Below are 7,936 nucleotides of genomic sequence, written 5' to 3'. Positions count from 1 at the left end.
ATTTTGTTCTGTGTTGTTTTAGTTTAGTAAAATACTAAACCATTTTATAAAATCCTGAAAATAGTTATGTGGCTAGAGTTAAAATATACCAAACCACATAAAATGTTCCAGTAATTATTGGACATATATTATTTATATATCAAATATATATCCAATGCAAATAGCTATTTATTTAATTCAAAGGCCCAAAATAATTAACTCTGAGATACCAAAAATATTGTTTTGAGTTTTACCTCTTTGCAATATTTTCAGAGACTAAGAGGAACATTTTCTTGGACTTCTTTGAGGAGATTTTAATGTTGATCATTTTTAGAAGGTTTCTGAGGCTTTGAAAATTCCTCAATTCAAATTTCATTTGAATTAAAACATGATGCTCACATGAGGTCTAGCCTAGTGCATAACAGGACCAGGGATGTGACAACTCACCCCCACTAAACAAAAATCTCGTCCCGAGATTCAAGCGTAGGGTAAGGTGAAGGGGGAACGCAACTAGTACAATCTTCACGATCCAGGTTGCACTTCATAGGAACGTTGATTCGATCACCATCATCGTCTTGAAGTCTTGCTCTGAGAAATCCTGTCAACATGACATGGAGGGAAGAAGGAGACTCTAGAAGGGTCGATCTTCTCGAAGATCGAACAACTCACGGAATGAGACATAGGACCATCTCTCGGGTTGAGACACGAGATACACATCAAGAGGGGTGGAAAGAAACGGATGACGAAGGTTCACTAGGTGGACAACAATTCCACACTTAAGAAGGTGGTAAACGATTGTCCATGTAGCGAGGAGTTGAGTTGCCATGATACCACGACGAAACATCCTGGAGGAGGGTGATTTGTAGATTATTTCCTTAAGTGGCAAAAAGAATTACCTTTGATTCAGAGATCATTGAAAACCTTTATACCAGCCTAAGGCAATTCTCAAGCGATCGTTTGGAGGGGGTCAGTAGAATAGCATACTCGGACTTGGATGATGTGGATTACCTTGTTGAAGACAACACAATGGATGAATTTGCTTATCACCGGAAATGGAAGAGATCCATGGTAGAATGGCACATTGGCGGTGCAAACTGGGAACAAAATGCAAATGATGGGAATGATTCTAGTAACTGGGGAGAGGCTCAACAATAGAGAGTTATCCCACTATTGGAATGGTTATAGCATAACCGAGGAAACTGAGAGCGCTATACAGTTAATGCCGACGATCAAACCTAGCACTTGCGCGTGCTCTCAAGAACTTGAGCAATTCCATAATCATCAAGGTTTTACCAACATCCGTGTCAAGGGTCCGGCAACACAACTTACTACCATGATGAATGGTGATGGAGGATGCAGATGCAAAGGAAGATAACACCTTCTCAGATTTCACCCTTGGCGGGGCCAAGGAAATAAAATCTGGATGATCGACCGAGAGACATTTAGCACTCCGCTTCTAATGTTCTCCTTGATGTGCTAGTGTAACCCATTCATAGATATGGTTTGATATCTATAACATCAAGTAAAAAGGTCGGACTTCGGAACACAGAAATCCATAGGGGCAACTAGGGAGTAAATCCTACGAAATCCCTATGGGGAGGTGGCCAACTTCCTCAAATCAAGATACTACAACAGGAGGTCTTCCGGCTGGGTGTGTTGGCCACGACATCCACCTTTCCGGTTATCGAGAGACCAATATTATAGTTCTTGGGAAAATGTTCCAACCATCATATCTGCCTGAGATTCAGATCTGGTTGGTGTCAGGATATTCCAGGCTCATCGAGTCTAGGAAGAAAAATGAAAGTTTGCAACACAAATCGACGAGATGACGTTGCGGGATTCTCAGGAGATGAACTACGATAGCAAGCTCCAAAACATGAGCTGGTTCTGCTACAAACATGTGAACACGTTGTCCCAGACAAGCATGCCCACATGGTAGTCTTACAATAAAACACTACCGAGTTCTGGTTGGGAACCATCGGCGAGGATATCGAAGTTCTTTCATAAGTCCGGATTAGCTCTTATGAAGATACTCCTTCTCCTTGAACAAATCAGTCAGTGGCTTGGTGTGCTAGGATACACATATGGAATGAAGGTTGCAAGTCTCCAGACCACAAAATACTTCGCACGTGTGCATGACTGACTTGCATGATTCCAGAGGAAGCAACATTGACTTTCTCGAATCCACGGTGGTAACTTGCATCAAATGCACATGAACTAGAGGAATCACTTCTTACATCCGAACATATGCTTCATGAGCTAGCATGAACAAATGCTTTCAAAAGTTTCCAACACTAGCTTAATGTTCAGCAAAATTATGGGGAAGACAAGGATGTTGTCAATGGGCACAACAACAATTCATCTGGGTTTCCTTTTAAAAGGAATTCCATAGTTAAGTGAACAAGTGATAGCATTGGTCAGACCCAAAAGATATAATGGTGTATGCTCGAGGGATCAACCACGAGTAAGACAACATTACGAACATTGTTGGTTCTGATTTGATTTGACGATAACCCATACTCAAATCAAAGTTTTTATCAGGCAATAGGTCCAATAACTGATCACAGGGACCAATCGATGAAGATATCATCTCTCTTCAACACACACTACACAAGAATATCCCTTTGGAACGAACTAAGTCAGGCAAGCTTTTATCTTCCAACTCTCCAGGTTGTTGTCTAGCTTAACCAACAAGCTCAGGGGTATCCAACACGGATTCTTGGAGAAAGGGTGGTTTACAAGATAAACCAACTTGATCACGAGCTCAACATAACAGTCAGGTGACAACCCGGTAACACTTCCAAGAAGATATTTGGAAAGTCACGAACCACCGGTATGTTACTAAGCTCGAGAACAATCTTGCTTTTGAGGGCAAGACGACATGATCAAATGGGTGAGGACTTGAAATAATTCCTAACTCATTGATCGAGGAGTGCACCAGAAATAGGGACTAGGTAGCACAATCAATCTTAGGGTGACGATTCAATAATCAACACGCTAAGAATGAGGTTATCGTCCATTTAACTACCAAGCAACAGAGTTGCTAGCAATATCGATTTCACACGCCATGATTCATTTGTCGGCATTCCGGTTACAATAACACAGGAACCGAGGAATGAACAATGATGGCAAGAAGTATCACTGTACCAAGAGTTCATAGGATGGTGTGCAATTCCTATAACAATCTCGATATAAAATATGTAATACTCCAAGGTAGAGCAGAACAAAAGCTGGATTAGCAATTTGATCTGCGGAGCACAACTTCTTTGACCCAATCCTGGATAGGGAAGAGGTACTGGAGTTTGTTTCTCCTAGTCATTCCGCGATAGAATGGCTTGACGGACCACAAGAGTAATAGGCATCGATAAACGAACGCACGCATACTCTTGACTATCAATTGATAGACGAAGGTCAGTAGACAACTAAAGAGGGACAACTCAAAGGAACATATAACTTTCTGAGTTGTGGATACATGGGTTGGTATGCCGAACAAAGTTCAACATAATTCTTCCGGATAACCCATGCAGAAAGGTTGAGCTGGAAGAGTCACAATATAGCATGGAGAAATCATAGAGGGCCTGTTGTGATCTTTTGATCCAACAAACTTCTGCCATAATGGTTCATGGTATTTGGAAGAACGATATACCACGGGCCTCGAGGACTATCGCAAAGGTTACTAATATACTAAAGGAACTAGCAACACTATCAACATGATGTAAGTAGGGTGAATATCGGGTTTAAGAACCTAGGAATAGAATACCTACTAACTAAATGGCATCACAGGATGCTTTTGATAATAAAGGCCAGAATCTTCACACTAGGACACAAATCATGGCTAGACCACTAGATGATCCCCTGAGACACCTAGGGTCATAATAATAACTCCAACATAAATGTCAAGGCAATAGAATACCTTAACTCAACAATTAGTGTGATTGAGCTGGCATAAAGGAACATCGAAACCAGAGGGAATGGATTTTGCGAATGCATCAGACTATTTAGAAACCTGGGAAGACTCGGACAGCATAACGGCTATAATTGCTCAAAAATATTTGAGACATGCTACAACAATGGTGGCATAGCCACTCAGAAGCACAATACCAAGGTTCCGAGATCAACAATTAACATACGGAAGTAGTAGGAACTGAACTGAGACTTAAATCCAACAATCTTATAAGTCCACTGATTAGTAACACGTGATCCTAATAGAAAGAAGAGATAGCCTAGTTCTTAATCCCCGTAGAGAGAAGATGATGACTCAGATCAGAAGGCCATGAGGTATAAGGAGTAAAAAGAGCCTTATGTTCCATCCCACAATCAATTCCCCTACATATAACTAAAGAATTTCTAGACTCAACATCGACCAGTTTGGCTTGGTAATCCTACAGGCAGTCAAGCTCTGATACCAACGCTGTCAGGACCCCGACTCAATGCCACATCGATCTAGCATGTAACACCTCATATCATTTTGTGGCCTCACGCACGGTATTCCCACGGGTGTCGCCTTACCTTTGCCCGGGACCGTTTGCGCCTTTGACAGGCATCCATGACCCAGCATCGAACGTGTCGGTCATCAGCAAGTGGGTCCGGGCTGTAGCACTGGGATAGCAGGACTCCGGTAAACCGGGCTGTAGCGGGCTAACAGGCCTCCGGTACTCAATGCGTGACATTTCCCCGAAGGGACAGACACAGGAACGAGGAAAGACACATGCCGGCCAGCCTAAGTGTTCCGAAGCAGTAGCAAGCTACCATGGCTCGGTGGAAACACTAGGAGACATTTCCCGGTAAGAGAGGCTACTAAGGATAAACAACTAGATAGTCAGATCCCACACATACCAAGCATTTCAATCATACACACAATATGCTCGATATGTGCAAATACAACAAGGCATCACAACCTGACTCTACGACAGAAGTAAATATTCAATAGGCTCCGAGGAGCGAGATATTACAAACATGGGTCTTATGACCCAACAATCAGAGCATACAAGTCAAAGCACATGCGGAAGCTTAACATGTCTGAGTACAGACATCTATAAATGAAAAAGGCTGAGAAGCCTGACTATCTACCAATCCTGCCGAGGCACAAGATCGTAGCTGAGGTAACAAGCTAAACGTCGAAGTCCACGCGGAACTACTAGCGAGACCGAAGTCTCTCTGCAAAAACATAAAATAGGCAAACGTGAGTACAAATGTACCCAGCAAGACTTACATCAGAACTATCTAGATATGCATCATTATCAACAAAGGGGTGGTGGGGTTTAACTGCAGCAAGCCAGCTTTGACACGGTGGCTATCCTAAACTACGACTGCGAGTAACTCTTTTGATGTGGCACACACGAGTCCACATATTCACCAACCAATACACCACTATGGAACCGCTCCCGTCTCCCTACGAGAACGCCATCCATAGCACTCACGCTTATCTTGCGTATTTTAGAGTATCCACTTTCACTTGTCTATGAACTGATATAAGCAACCCAGAAGTCCTTTTCCGCGGACACGGCTATTCGAATAGATCATATTAACCCTGCAGGGGTGTACTTCTTCACACACGCTCTCACCACTTACCGCCGTTTACACGACATGTACTCGGCAACCTTCAAGCAGAAGCCCAACGTGGGTGTCGGCCACGGCCTGCCTAAACACTCAAGTCTCTAGTCCAGGTTTATCGCCTATTCGGGTTCCATCCATGAGGAGATCCGGCCGGAGTTTCGCTCACAGCCCCAAACGATGTGAACAGGGTTCCGTGACACCAAACGGGCGCCCGGTTTACCCGGCCACGTGCCTACCGCATCACAGCCCACCCCTACGGTCAGTGCTGCGCACGGCCTCCAGCATACTACAAACACCAGAAACTACTTGCAGCTCCTGGAGAGAGGACAAGGGTGATTAAGAAGCCGAGAGGGTCCATTGGTTTCGGGCCCAATGCGTGGTAGTAGCTGAATCATGGATCACAAACACAGAACTCGGTTCCTGAGGACGGCTTCAATGAGACAACCCATCATGTACTCCTACATGGCCTCTCACCGCTACCTTTACCAAATCGTGTTCACACAGTTAGCTCACACACAGTAGGACATGTTCACACACCTCTGATTCATCCCCGATGAATCAGACCTGACTCAACTCTAAGCAGTAGCAGGCATGGCAAACAAGCATGAATGAGTAGGCACAACAGGGCTCAAACAACTCCTACTCATGCTAGTGGGTTTCATCTATTTAATGTGGCAATGACAGGTCATGCAAAGGATAAAGGGGTTCGGCTACCGCAGCAAGTAACAGATGAATTGGCGTTGTCCTAATGCAGTAAAAGAGAGCAGGAGCGAGAGAGTGGGATTTTATCGGAATGAACAAGGGGGTTTTGCTTGCCTGGCACTTCTGAAGATAACATTGAGTCTTCATCAGTGTCAACGATCACATCATCGGTATCACGTCTATCGAGAGGGGACAAATACCGGCAACACAGAAGGGAACACAATCAATGCAATGCACAATATGATGCATGATCATGACATGGCAAAATGAATGTGTTTTGGGCTAATGCAACTAGCAACAGATTAAATGAAGTTGGTTTGAATACAAGATTCAAATTCAAACTCCATATGTGATTATTCAAATGTCATTTAATTGATTTGTGCTAAACAGCAGCTATAAGTTGTTCTAGCATGCATGAAAATGGTACAGATGGATTCCTTGAATTTTTCTGATAATTTTTCATATATAAATTATTTAATTTGGAGCTACGGTTGAATTTCTATGATTTTTAGAAGTTTTTACAATTTTCTGGAATTTCCTGAATAATATAAATCCAGAAATGAATTATGGCGTCAGCACCACGTCATGGTGACATCAGCAGGGTCAACTGGGCTGGCTCGGGTCAAACCTGACGTGTGGGGGCCACACGTCAGTGACACAGGACCTAATCCCGATCAAACCCAGCGCTGACTGGGGTTTGACCAGGGGTGGGGCCCACAGTCAGTGGCCTAGGGGGTTGGTTAGTGCGTCATTGGTGGCTAATGACAGCGCCACGTCACTGGCCACCGGAGTTCGGCCGGCGGCGACCCGAAATGCGGCGGATGTTCACCGGGGTTGCGCTACGGGCGGCGGCTGGACGCGCGAAGGCCACCAGAAGGTAGCCCGTACACGGCCGCACCTAGCTGGCTGCACGAGGGGCCGCGGGGTGGCTGGAGACGACGGCGGCGAGCACTTCCGCGGTGGCCGGAGTTCGGGCCCGAACGGTGGCGAAGCTACGGCGCACTAGAGGAGTAAACGAGGAGGGCTACGTGCTCCTGGGGGTTCACCGAGCACGGTGACGTGCTCAGGCGCGGGCTGCGGTGGCCCTGGCCACGGCGGCGCCATGGCCGGCGGCGATGGGGTTTCGGTCTTGGTGGATAACCTAGCTACGGCGTGTGAACGACGAAACAGAGAGGGGGAAACGGACGGAGAGCTCACGTAGACCCTGTAGAGGTGGACGGCGAGCTTGAGGGAGGCCGGACGGGGACGAATTTGACGGCGGCGATCCGCGGTGGCCGAGGAGGGGAACGGCAAAGCTGGCCCCATCCAGGGCTTCCGGCGCCTTCCGTCTTGGTGAGGAGGAAGAGGGAGGACCGGCGGAGCTTTCGGAGGCGTCGGGGAGGTGAGGCGGTGGTCGTGGCCGCGGCGAACGGCGTCGGTGGCGACGGGTCCGTTCGGGCGAGTGAGGGAGAGAGGAAGCAGAGGAGGGGGGGGAGAGTTCGGGAGAGTGAGGGAGTTCCAGGGGGGTGGCGTGGCACGCATGGAGGCGTCCGGGGTGTCGAGGTGGAGCGGCAAGCAGGAGGTGGCCGGGGCGTGCGCCGGCGTGCGTCGGCCACGCGCCTGTGCCTACTGGCGCGAGGAGGAAGGCGACAGGGGGGGGGAGTGGAGATGGGCTGGGCCGCACAGGAGCTGGGCCGGCTGGCTACCGGGTGAGCGCCAG

The sequence above is a fragment of the Triticum aestivum genome, chromosome 3B (genome assembly GCF_018294505.1).
Source record: "Triticum aestivum cultivar Chinese Spring chromosome 3B, IWGSC CS RefSeq v2.1, whole genome shotgun sequence".
In the NCBI taxonomy this organism is placed as follows: Eukaryota; Viridiplantae; Streptophyta; class Magnoliopsida; order Poales; family Poaceae; genus Triticum; species Triticum aestivum.
This window is presented reverse-complemented; position numbering follows the sequence as displayed.